The following is a 14,114-nucleotide window of genomic DNA, read 5'->3' on the forward strand; positions in this document are numbered from 1 at the left end:
CACCATCGAAGATAGTAAACAGAAATAACATGAAAATATAGCTATCACTTCGTAGTCAGGCTTCCCAGCGACTGCGCCCACTGATAAAGATAGTTCAATATATGATTATTTGGCGGCCGGAATGGCCGAGTGGTTCTAGACGCTACAGTCTGGAACCGCGCTACCGAATCCTGCCTCGGGCATGGATGTGTTTGATGTCCTTAGGTTAGTTAGCTTTAAGTAGTTCTCAGAGCCATTTGAACCATTTTGTATATCATTTGCATTTCGTCCTGACCTCATCTACCACTACCTGCAACATTCCAACTACACGGCGGGCTGTGAAAGGGCCTCCATAGGCAGTTTGCAAAGCATCGTCGATATCTGGTACGCCCGGAAATAGCGTGATGTCTTTCTTTCTAATAGAGCCAGAAGTCAAGTAAATTTTTGTGTCCGTGACGATAGAGATAATGGACATGTCCACGTATACAGGTGAAGGAGGTGGTCCGAATCTTGGGGTAAAATGCCTCATCCGGAAACAATAACATGCGTGCAGATATATGCTCCGGCGTAATTCGCAAGAGATAAGTCAGCATCTACCGCACTAGGTGCAAAACCGTCTCCGCTTCTCCACAGCTGAGGAGGTGCTTCTCAGAATCCACTGTGTTACACCCAAAACAATTGGGAGATTCCGCCATGGGGATATTGTAGAGACGTTCTTGCGTCATCAGCTTCCCATTAAAAACTACGTACTATAGAGAAACAACATTGGAATCAAGCATGGAATTGTGTACAGTCTTCCACACCACGCGCCACCGTACATCAGGATATTTTAGTTTGACCACATTTAGGGGGCAGCGTTGCAGCATGTCGTGATGTAGGCGTCGAGTTGGGGCCATTCGTGGTGTCGTGAGCGCTACACTGGATTAACTTTGTTCTAAAGAGAAACGTCCTATATAAAAGAGGGGAGCTGGGATGTCCTGCAGTGGCACCGGAGCTCTTAGTGAAGCAGGTCGTAGCGCCGTCAGTAGCAAACTCGTGAGGCTTGTAAGACAACGGCGCAGCAGACATAAATGTGAGCTAACATAGAGGGCAGTGGCCCTGTCATGGACGTTAACTAGGCCCACCTTTATCCTTGTGGAGGGTAAGAGATACGTATCTGATCTTCAGTAACATACCAGCGGTGACGAAGTATGCCATCATGCTACGCACGAAGGGGTTCGGAATGGGTAGCGTTTGGGCGATACGCGATATGCGGGACGCAAGGTATACATTGGCATAATGTGCCAGCTGAACGATGTTGAGGGACCGCAAGCGCTGATTTGCAAATCCGGACCGAATTTGGTTAAGAAGGTGTTGATAATTGAGCGTCGTCGCTCGTCGCATGTCATTCATGGAATCTAAGCCCAAGCAGCGGACAGTATCACTGAAGGGAGCAATGTCTTCCTGCGGTAGCCCAAATCCAATGCTCAAGGTGACGGACTTGTCAACGTTGATTTGGCTACCAGAAACTGTTCCGTAGGTTGCAATCCAGTCCAAAGCCGCCGCCATATCGGCAGCTCCACGTGTGACGATCACCAAATCATCCGCATAGGCGGTGCAGCGATAGATGGAGCCGCCAAACTGTATCACAGTGAGCCTGTCTCGGAGACCACACAACAAAGGTTCTAAGGTCAATGCAAATAACAATGTAGATAATGGACATCCCTGTCGTACTCACCGGCGGATCGGCATGGGTGCCGTCAGTCTTCCATTAACAAGAACTCGAGAAGTAGCACCATGCAGAAGGCGTATCAACACTGTGATAAAGGGCTCGGGGCATTCCAGGCACCGTAGAACGGCCGTGAAGAAAGTGTGGAAACACGGTCAAAAGCCTGGCTAAGTCGATAGACGCCAGGGCTGCCGGCAAACGTCTCACCCGTGCAAGGGAGATAAGACCTCTGTAACGATATAATGCAGTTCTGATGTTGTTGGCCCCCCCTCCCCCAAGGGCGTCTGATATCTGGACAGGACGTGCAATAGTGTGCCGCGAATACCTAATGGTAGCAGCCTCGAAAAGATCCTGAAGTCGCTGTTCAATAACGTTAAGGGGCGATAATCGCGGACGTAATTCCGTCCCTTCGGTTTATGGATGGGTACAATCAGTTCTTCCAAGAACTGTATAGGCAACGGTATAACTGGGGACATCAATTCCTGACAAATTTCAACACGGTACCAACAGTTGTTTAAAGGCTCGATAGAACTGTAATGGTAGTTCGTCGATTCCTGGTGATTTATGGGGAGCACCTTTACCAACGGCGTCGAGCCCTTTCTCTTCTGTCACTTCTCCTACTAAAGTAGGTACCATGTCTGGTGGAACTGTACAGCAGAAACGGTGTCTACCGTCGCCATATTGGGGAGAACTGCTGAAAAAAGGTGAGCGTAATGCCCATAGAAGGCTTCTGCTATATCTGCTTTTTCTGCCACGTGTCGATCGTCATCCGTTATCACGTCGGCGCCTCCTGAGCTCTAAGAGCACGTGGTGCATAGATGGCCTTTCTGACTGTAACATGACTGGAGTACGCGACCGTATAACAGCTCCCTGTAAATGATGGCGTGCTAAGCAGACGAGCTGCGCTTTCGAGCTATTGAAAATGATCTGCCTGACAGGTGAGGGCTCTATAGCAAGACATTCCCGTAGGACGGTGTAATAAAAGTTTTCCGTGCTCCTCCTCCATGCCGCCGGTTCCCGGCTGTAAGCCATGAAGGTGCGCCTAAGAGCAGGCTGCGCACACTCAATCCACCAACTGGGGGTCGGTCGATAACAACCACGACGCTATAAGGACGCGTTCCATGACTCTTCGAAAGCACCTTTACATGCCGGCTCGTCCAGATGGTCGACGTTCAGCATCCAGGGGGGGGGGGGGGGGGGGCTACTGCGCCACTCACGTGCAAATTGGAGGGCAATGGTGCAAATATAGGCTGTGTGGTCGGTGAATGCAGTGGGCCAGAACTCTGCTCCTCTCGTCGCCGTCGAAAGTGTGTTTGGTACGTAAATCCTGTCTAACCCACTGGACGAATGACTTGTATAATGGGTGTACCCTGGAGCTGGGCCATGGATGTGGCGCTATGTATCGAGCAGGTGGAGGTCACGCACTAGCATTTCCAATTCCGCACACAGGTCTTGATGTAGCTGCTGATCAAAATGGTTCAAATGGCTCTGAGCACTATGGGACTTAACTGCTGTGGTCATCAGTCCCCTAGAACTTAGAACTACTTAAACCTAACTAACCTAAGGACATCACACACATCCATGCCCGAGGCAGGATTCGAACCTGCGACCGTAGCAGTCGCACGGTTCCGGACTGCGCGCCTAGAACCGCGGCCGGCAGCTGCTGATCAGAAGGATATAAAGTACAGTTAAAATCTCCTCCGATCACCATCGTCTACGGAGACGCGTAATATCTTTCGACAAAAAGCGGGGCCCGATCTCTACGTCTCCCCGATCCTGAAGGGGCATCTACATTGAAGAGCCGTGGGAGATTTGGGAATCTGAGCCAGAAAGGACACAGAGGATAGTCCGAAAGAACAGATACCATCGGTCACCATGCAGCTCGTTAGAATGAAATTACTATGAAATGAATACCTCTAGCTGCATACAGGCGTTGATATAAGTCAACGGGGACAGTTGGAAATGTGTACTCTGGCCGGGATCTCGTGCTTACATGGCGCGCGCAGTCCGGAACCGTGCGACTGCTACGGTCGCAGGTTCGAATCCTGCCTCGGGCATGGATGTGTGTGATGCCCTTAGGTTAGTTAGGTTTAAGTAGTTCCAAGTTCTAGGGGACTAATGACCACAGCAGTTGAGTCCCATAGTGCTCAGAGCCATTTTCTGCTTACATGGCAGACGCTCTATCGATCTGAGCTATCGAGGACACAGTGCGACTTACCTCTGGCACGCCTTTCGGGAGACCCACATTCCTAACCTATTGTCCCGCACTATATTCATAGTGCCCCTGCCGCTTATACTCATTACTCGCGGGTTTTTGCCGATTCCCGTAACAGTCAGGCACTGTTTGACTGTTTGTGCATCCGCACAGGAGAAGATGATCAAATGATCGTTGGGCCATATATATAGAGGCAAAGGTGGAAAAATGGGCCCCTGCTGGTATTATGGGCCCCCTACATATTTGGAAGTAAAGGCCACGAATTCTAGCGGAGACCACATGAACTACTAGAACTAGTTGCCAAACTTCACTGTAGAGTGCGCAGACGTAGTAGCTGTCATGGTTTGTGAGTAGTTGTACTGTGAATTTTTTCGCTGTCATCAAAAGTTTGAAAGATTAGTGTTAACTTGAATAAAACTCAAATTTCTAACATGTTATTAGTAAAACTAAGGTAAGGTACGTATTTGGCTTGTTGTTGGGATGCTGTTTTACATTAATTAACGTCGGTTGCTAACCAAACTAACCGTAGCCAAAATCGTTTTTCCTAAGATGGCGAGGGTGGATATATGGGCCAATTTTGCTGCTAGTATTAAGGGTCCCGCAAAATCAATCAGATTTTATGGGACCATTTACAAATATTGCTACTCTTTATGTTTCAGATGCCTCGAAGACATCTTGTATCCCCCAAAAAATCGAAATGGTAATCGTGGGACAAAGCAAATATGGCAAATGCTATTGTAGAGAAAAGAATGGGGTTGAAAAAAGCGGTTAAAGTGTGCTGTATTCCTCGTTCTACGCTCCAAAGGCTTTCACGAATCTATAAACCGGTCGAAGAAATAGTTAATATTAAATTGGGCCGTCCACCGGTTTTACCACAGGAACTTCAGGAAGAACTGGTTAAAAATCTTCTCATTGTGGAATCCAAATTCTATGGCCTTACCAGAAATGACGTCAGGCTCATGGCCTACCAGCTTTGCACAAGAAATAAAATTCCTCATCCATTTGTAAAGGGCGAAGTTGCTGGTCGAGCTTGGTTTGACCATTTTATGTCACGGCACAAAAATATTCTGTCTATTTTGAAGCCATCCGCAACTTCTATTTCACGTGCTAATGGGTTTAATAAACAGGATGTCGACAATTTCTTCAATTTACTTGAAGCTGCGTTCAGTAACTACAAATATCCTGCGGACAGAGTTTTTAATGTAGACTAATCAGGCCTTAGTGTCGTTCAAAAATTTCTCGTGTCATCGGCCTGACGGGAAAAAGGCAAGTTGGTACATTATCTGCAGCTAATAGAGGATCACTTGTAACGTGTGTGTTCTGCATTAGCGCGTCTGGTACTTTCGTCCCACCAATGCTAATTTTCCCCAGGAAAAATATGACGGATACACTGATGAAAGGGGCTCCGCCTGGCTCTATAGGAAGGTGTCATCTCTCTGGTTTCGATTCAGAGCAACCTTTTCACTGATTGGTTAATCCATTTTACCTCTAAAACAAAGCCATGAAAAGATGATCCTACACTCCTGGAAATTGAAATAAGAACACCGTGAATTCATTGTCCCAGGAAGGGGAAACTTTATTGACACATTCCTGGGGTCAGATACATCACATGATCACACTGATAGAACCACAGGCACATAGACACAGGCAACAGAGCATGCACAATGTCGGCACTAGTACAGTGTATATCCACCTTTCGCAGCAATGCAGGCTGCTATTCTCCCATGGAGACGATCGTAGAGATGCTGGATGTAGTCCTGTGGAACGGCTTGCCATGTCATTTCCACCTGGCGCCTCAATTGGACCAGCGTTCGTGCTGGACGTGCAGACCGCGTGAGACGACGCTTCATCCAGTCCCAAACATGCTCAATGGGGGACAGATCCGGAGATCTTGCTGGCCAGGGTAGTTGACTTACACCTTCTAGAGCACGTTGGGTGGCACGGGAGTGGTTCGATGACGGTTTGGATGTACCGTGCACTATTCAGTGTCCCCTCGACGATCACCAGAGGTGTACGGCCAGTGTAGGAGATCGCTCCCCACACCATGATGCCGGTAGTTGGCCCTGTGTGCCTCGGTCGTATTCAGTCCTGATTGTGGCGCTCACCTGCACGCCGCCAAACACGCATACGACCATCATTGGCACCAAGGCAGAAGCGACTCTCATCGCTGAAGACGACACGTCTCCATTCGTCCCTCCATTCACGCCTGTCGCGACACCACTGGAGGCGGGCTGCACGATTTTGGGGCGTGAGCGGAAGACGGCCTAACGGTGTGCGGGACCGTAGCCCAGCTTCATGGAGACGGTTGCGAATGGTCCTCGCCGATACCCCAGGAGCAACAGTGTCCCTAATTTGCTGGGAAGTGGCGGTGTGGTCCCCTACGGCACTGCGTAGGATGCTACGGTCTTGGCGTGCATCCGTGCGTCGCTGCGGTCCGGTCCCAGGTAGACGAGCACGTGCACCTTCCGCAGACCACTGGCGACAACATCGATGTACTGTGGAGACCTCACGCCCCACGTGTTGAGCAATTCGGCGGTACGTCCATCCGGCCTCCCGCATGCCCACTATACGCCCTCGCTCAAAGCCCTTCAACTGCACATACGGTTCACGTCGACGCTGTCGCGGCATGCTACCAGTGTTAAAGACTGCGATGGAGCTCCGTATGCCACGGCAAACTGGCTGACACTGACGGCGGCGGTGCACAAATGCTGCGCAGGTAGCGCCATTCGACGGCCAACACCGCGGTTCCTGGTGTGTCCGCTGTGCTGTGCGTGTGATCATTGCTCGTACAGCCCTCTCGCAGTGTCCGGAGCAAGTATGGTGGGTCTGACACACCGGTGTCAATGTGTTCTTTTTTCCATTTCCAGGAGTGTATTTTGCTTATTTTAGATGGCCACCACACCCACACAAAGACTATTGACATAGCTCGTGAACGCCACGTTACAATAGTTAGCTTGCCTCCGCACACTACACACAAGCTGCAAACACTAGATCGGAGCTTCATGGGACCCCTTAAGAATAATTATAGTGACTACGTAAGGCAATGGATGCTGCACAACAATAGGCCTCTTGGACTATAGGATATTGCTGAGCTACTTGGGAATGCATTCCTGAAATGTCAAACAGCTGAAATAGCCATTTCAGGGTTCAGAGTCACAGGAATTTTTCCTGTAAATCTAAAAGTGTTGAATGATATTGACTTTGCCCCCTCTGAAGATATTGACGTTCAAAGTATGACTGTGGATGCTCTGAAAGCCAGTAAAAGGCGAACTCCTAAGGACAAGCTTTGAAGTCAATCAGCTCAATGCATTCATCCTGGTACATCATCGACATTAACTACACCATCTGCAAGAGACCTGGCAGAAGCTGAGCCCTCAGGGTGCTCTTCCCAACAACGTTTTGACCATGTTTCTCCCCAAGACGTATTGCCGATACCAAGACCAAAAAAGAAAATAGACAAACAAAGGTCCTAAACCCATTACTAGTGCTGTTGTAACGTCTTCTCCTTATAAACGTGCTCTAGAAGAGGCAGAAGAAAAGAAAAATAAGAAAACTAAGAAGAAACAAGACGGAAAAGAAAAGAGTAGTACAATGAAGAACGGCGGCAATGAAAAACAACCAAATTCTAGAACAAGTAGAAGAAATAAGTTAGTGTATGAACATGAATCAGATGAAGAAGGTGAAGAGGCAAGTGTAGGTTTTGATTAGGGAGAATCCCTCCCAGACATTGAAGTTGGTGTTTCTGTGATGTTGACGACGCTGTATATCTATTTTGTGAAGGTTTTTTTTAAAAGGACACAAAAGGTGAACTTTGGGTCCAGTGTTTAGCCAATAAGATGTGGACTCACAACGAATACGCTGGATGTGCAAAAGATGCTTATGTGTGTGACTATTGTAGATAGATTAGGCGTAGGCTGTAAAAATCATCCCACCAGTAGACGAATTAACAATGTTCAGAGTGAGTCTTTCTTTCATCATACACAAAAATTTAATAAAATTATTTTTTTCAAATTTTTGTTGCTTTTTATTTCAAACTACCTTGGGGTCCATATTACCAGCACAAATTCTTGACGCCCCAAAATGCAACTATCAGGAAAAAAATAAAGTTTTGTTTTAAGTATTAAAAAGTTGAACCAAAACATGTAAGTATTGCAGGACATACTAGAGAAATGTTTTACGTTAATTTCGGGTGATTATAGTAAAAATAAAAGGGGCTATATAAAAAAACAAAGTGGCTGGCCATTTATCCACACACACACACACACACACACACACACATATATATATATATATATATATATATATATATATATATATATATATATATATATAAAAACAGCAATTGATTGGAGCTCCAAATGTTTTTCGTGGACTGCATCTGAACTTTACCTGTGATATACAAGCTGTGTTTGGAGGTAGTACCTGGCTGACACTTGCTGTTGTGTGGAGCAATCAAGCAGATTATGGTGGCCTTGAAGCATTTTCAGATGCCAACATTTTGGCTTGGAAGACATGGAGTATTGCTGAGACTACAGGACTGTTGGCTAAACAGCCTTATGGTACTCTTGTTCCAAGCATGCCATTTGTTTTGACTACGAGAAAAAAGGAGAAATTAAATGCTGATGAGTACCTCTTTTTATGGGCGAAAGTGGGAAATGGCAATTGTAAAATAAAGATCAACGGTGATTGTATGATTTATTGTAGACAATAAAGTGTGTTCTGTCCTTTCCTTATCTCTTTTCCTTATCTCCCTCCCTTTTTTTTATTCAAAAATGTATTCACATTTTGTTTTGGTGGCCGTGCCGCTCTTGGTTGCACGCTATATATAGCTATTGCTCACAGGTCATTTGACTTATATAGCTATGGCTCACCGGTCATTTGACTATCTTCTCCCGTGCGGATGCACAAACAGTGCCTGACTCTTACGGGAATCGGCAAAAAGCTGCGAGTAATATGGTATCTGTTCTTTCGGACATGTCCGAAAGCACAGATGCCATCGGTCACCATGCACCTCGTTACAATGAAATTATAGTGAAATGAATATCCGGAGCTGCATACAGGCGTTGATATATGGCTCAGATGGATAGAGCGTCTGCCACGCAAGCAGGAGATCCCGGGTTCGAATCCCAGTTGAGGCACACATTTTCAACTGTTCCCGTTGACTAATTTAAAAATAATCGTTCCAGGATTTAATAACTGCTCACCCTGAGTACTATGTAAATTACTACGTCACCTTGCGTGTGATCATACAAAGCATTGGTGTAATAACAGAGGAACAAACACCGTGATGAACACAAAATTATCTCTCTGTACCTCTATATGTCCCTCCCCTTCCTCCTGCGTGTCTTCCAAACCCCTCCCCCACCACTCTCTCTCTGTCTCTCTCTCTCTCTGTCTCTCTCTCTCTCTCTCACACACACACACACACACACACACACACGATCATGTTACAGAATGCATTTTGTGTATTATTTGCTGGTACTTCTAAACATCGTCAGTAAGAGTGTTTCAAGTTCAACAGATCTTCAGAAAGATTTCCATCGAGGCGATACTGATGAGTTAATTTATGGGCAACAAACACCTCATTTCTGTGTTTATGTACTGACTCTTAACATAGTACAAAATATTACAGCCGTTTAGTTTTAATTACAAGAATGACCATTTTATTTAGAGCCCACTGAAACTATGAATGAAAACCACTTAATCAACAAAAGAAAATGTTTATTTTTAAGCAGCATATTTTACTAGTAGAACATCTTTAAATTTAGCAGCAATAGAAAACATATTTATGTTTTACAGTTCTACTAACTTTTAACTAAAATATTGTCTGTATATTGGTAGAGTAGATCATAAGAAGTCATTTCAATTAACCCTTAAAATTTACTTATGTACCTGTCAAGAATTTCACTTCTGTTGGTAAAATAGGTAACTATCGTTTTCAGCCATAAGCAGCACTAATAATTAAAGAACGTATTTTTTTTCGTTCTCGATTTGTAGCTATGACGTGGGTATTATTTTTAAATAGTTACGAGCTATTAATGACAAATTTGTCTAAGGAATATGGTTAGAACGCCGAGAACGTCAATGAGGCATCAATGAGTGAAAATATGCAATACATGTTAAGATGCTGATTTGTTTCGTATTGGAAGGTACAAATACAAATGTTGCTGGTATTTCCCTTTTAGAAGCCAAATAATATGTTTTCTCCAATTTAGATACTGATCAGTTTGATCACCTAAAAATGGGAAACCGCAGCTACACTGCTTGATGTTCATTAATTCATTCGACAGTTCATAAACGGAGAAGACCCTGTTTTTCTAAAATACGCTTATAGAAAATGATTGAAGCTTGTTGCTGTTTAAATTCCAAGAAAACGTTGTCCTCATTTTAACAGTCATCTGTCGAGAGGTTGATACAAAATTATGAGTAGGAGATGCAGAATATCCGGGACACGAACTCAGTACGCTGGAATGGGCAGGCACAATTAACTTGTCAGGCGAGAGCCGCATGGCGAATGGGATGACACAAGGTTCGTGGGAGGAGGGGAGTAGGTTAAGGGGGAGAGGAGGTTGGGGAGGAGGGGGGAGGTTGGGGGTAGGAAGCAGGTAGGCCGTGGGAACCCGTCACGGACAGGACTTAAATCATGCCTGCGCTGTGGGGACATATACTGGTGCACCGCGCCCGCCGCGCCCCACATAAAATGAAACTTAAATTATGGAAACCTATTTCAACAGCCGGCAGCGGCAGGAGCGTGCGCGCCTAACGGCACGAGTTATTTCTTTCTTGTTTTATTTCCGACAAACTACATTATAACATTTAAAGTGCTGCCTGCGTATCGGGACGTGGGCAGGCGGCATCCTCAGGGAGGGGACACCACAAATGCTCTCCTCCTCGCGAGTGACAGCCGCTCTGGAGACCTCAGCTGAACGCCGTATCGACGAGGGGACAGCTCCCAGCACGCGTTAAGCGGACACTAGCGTCTGCGTGTGTGAATACGGGAACAGCTGGGTTCTGATAATCCAGACGCTGGTGTGGTGACGTACCGGGGACAATGCGATCATACAGTGTGAACTGCTATTCTGGCAGAAAAGATATAATATTAACATTTTTATACAATTTTAAAAAGGCATTCGGACTCGACAATAAAACAACAGAAATAATTAAAAAACTATAACAAACACAACATCGAAATTAAAATTTATGAGGAAACTGTCAAAATATTTTAAATAAAATCAGAAGTAAGACAGGGGGATGGTTCATCACCCCTACTTTTTAACTCCGCATTAGAGAATGCAATGTCAGGACGGAGAAAATCCATCGACACTAAGGATGTTCAACTAGGAAGAAATCTAAATAAAATCACCTCATATTGCTTAACCTTTTCAGATTACCTGTATTAATTACTGATCACAACACTATTAAGATAAATAAATTGTTTGTTCTCCATCAAAATCTTTCATTTGCTAACTATGACTATCAGCAGTTTGTGGCTTCAGTAGTTCGAATCGTTTACTTAGCTGGCAGTAGTGGCGCTCGCTGTATTGCAATAGTTCGAGTAACGAAGATTTTTGTGAGGTTAGTGATTCATCAAAGGTATAGGTTATTGTTTGTCAGGGCCATTATTTTGTAGGGATTTTTGAAAGTCTGACTGCGTTGCGCTAAAAATATTGTGTGTCAGTTTAGTGATGATCAGAATACGTAAAGAGAGACATCTCTGAGTACGTTCAGTTCAGCTCAGCTGTTTGAAAATCAAATAACGTAAGGGGTTTACCAGCACAGTAATTCATAAACTTTTCTCAGGGGACGTTTCATATCTAATCATGCTCTCCGCTGTGTGGCTCGTAAATACTGGGTGGCTATAATGTAAGTGCAGGTACTCACAAAGATCTAGTGTGGGCTGTAATAATCATATGGCAACGAAACTAAGTAGATATTCTTATGCGTTAATGCAGAACAGATTTATGCTGGAAAAAATTAGTTTCAATTTTGGCCACCAGGTGCAAATCGGGCGCTGTACACCATCTCGTTGACGCCTCCGGTGCTCATATTGAACAAATCGTGTAAGTAGCGGTTTATAATAACATCAGCATTGTGCTCTTCGCACTTGTTTGGATCTTCTCTGCTCGCGTCCTGTTCCTAACCCGTTACATATGGGAGCATTTCTATATCCCTTTTCTGCGCTCAAAAAAATGGTTCAAATGGCTCTGAGAACTATGGGACTTAACATCTGAGGTCATCAGTCCCCTTGAACTTAGAACTACTTAAACCTAACTAACCTAGGGACATCACACACATCCACGACCGAGGCAGGTTTAGAACCTGCGACCGTAGCGGTCGTGCGGTTCCAGACTGAAGCGCCTAGAACAGCTCGGCCACTCTGGCCAGCGTTCGCGCTCACAGCGCCAGATTTGCACGTGGTGGCCAAATTTGAAACTTTTTTTTCTGCGGAAATCAGTAAAAATATCTACCCAGTTTCGCTGCTATACTTCTATTTGTAGCTGATTTTCAATTACAACCATCTTGTATCCAGGCTTCCCCTGTCCTTCTGAAGGACTGGTTTGTAAGCAGAGAACTCTTTAACAACTTACTGTGGAAAAAGATTACATAAATTAGTGTTCTTCAGCTCACTTCCTGAAACATTTTGGTGTTTCTAAACAGAGCATCTGTGGTAAGAACAGCGATATTAATTAGCCTTACTAATAAATGTTAAATATTTCTGTATATATTTCTACTAAAACTGAGCAATTACCTCTCGTTACAGACAGAGAAAAAGTTTAACAGCGTCGCTTAACTTTAATTTGGAATGCCCTATATAGCTATCTTCTATTTTGTGTTGCTTGTTATTCATTCTCTTGGGTGTTCAAAACAGTTTGTTTTAGACAACATTGTGTTATTACGAATGTTGGAGGGGCATCACTGATACTCGTCATGACATTCATTTTTTCGAATGATAATTTTAGTCCTATTTTGTGTGCTTGTTTCTGTAGTTCTGTGATTTGCTCTTTGGCACTATCTAGTGAATCAGATATATATCAGTTCATGATATCCAGTATTACAAATTTACTCTTTCTGATGGACACACGTCCAAATCGTCTGTTCTTAAAATACTGCCATCTCTCTCCTTACATCCACCACTGCTGGCGGCTCACCTCCAACTGCGCAATGCTACGCGCTGTTAACAGCGAACTGCCTAACACTACAATAGCAAATTCCAACAATGCAAACCAGCCACAGAGTGCACACAGCACAGTCAGTGATGTTTATACAGAGCGCTACGTGAAGTTACCAACATAAAAACCTAAACAGCCTACTTACAGATATTGGTAATTAGAGTCGAGCTTCAAAGATTAAATTCTGGCTGTTCACTATCACTGTGGTAGACTTACTGCTTAATTCCGTGCAGCGCTGACCACTCAACGTCTTCACGCACGGAGCGCCGATCGGCAACTAGTGGTGTAAATCGCGACAGAAGTGAGGAGTTTTGTTCTGATACAACGTAGGTATCGTGAATATGGTGTTCAGGGTTTTTTAGCAACATACTGTCATGAAGAAATCATCAAAAATATTTTACAAACATTTCAGAATTTTTTATATATGTGTATTTGCAATCATAGTTGTTTTTAAATTACATATGTTACTTTTACTGATGGGATCTGTGTTCTTCAGCGACACGTGTTGATCTTGTAGTCAGTTCGTCTGTTGCACTGGCTATTGATAGATAGTTTTGTGACGCCGTGGTAGTCATGACGTATTATGTTATGGGAATTATGTTTTGGCGAACTGTGATGTACATAGTAATTTAAATTTTGACGTGCCAACGCATCGCTCATTTCATGTTTTATGTACCTGGAAATTCAGTGGAAAGAGTCTGTGTGTAACTGGTAGAAGACGTTATGACGGTATGTTGTCACTCGGTTCTTCTATGGGTTAATGTTGTATTATTTGAACAGTAGTTTGTACCACTTCTTGTAATTTTATTAGAGACCTGAAGACGGCAACATATTTTTACCGCAACCAGTTTTCTGCAATGAAGTTTTTGCAGTGACCTCGACAAAGTAGTTCTTCTCCTAAGCAATCACTACAGATCTCCCCTTCGAGCTCAACATGTGTAATCTAATAGAAGTAACAATGTTTTGTGAAAGTACATCTCTCAAACATCATTCAAACACATGTGTTACGTTATATATATCTAACAGACATACAGAAGAGTTC

The sequence above is a fragment of the Schistocerca gregaria genome, chromosome 3, assembly GCF_023897955.1.
Source record: "Schistocerca gregaria isolate iqSchGreg1 chromosome 3, iqSchGreg1.2, whole genome shotgun sequence".
NCBI lineage: Eukaryota > Metazoa > Arthropoda > Insecta > Orthoptera > Acrididae > Schistocerca > Schistocerca gregaria.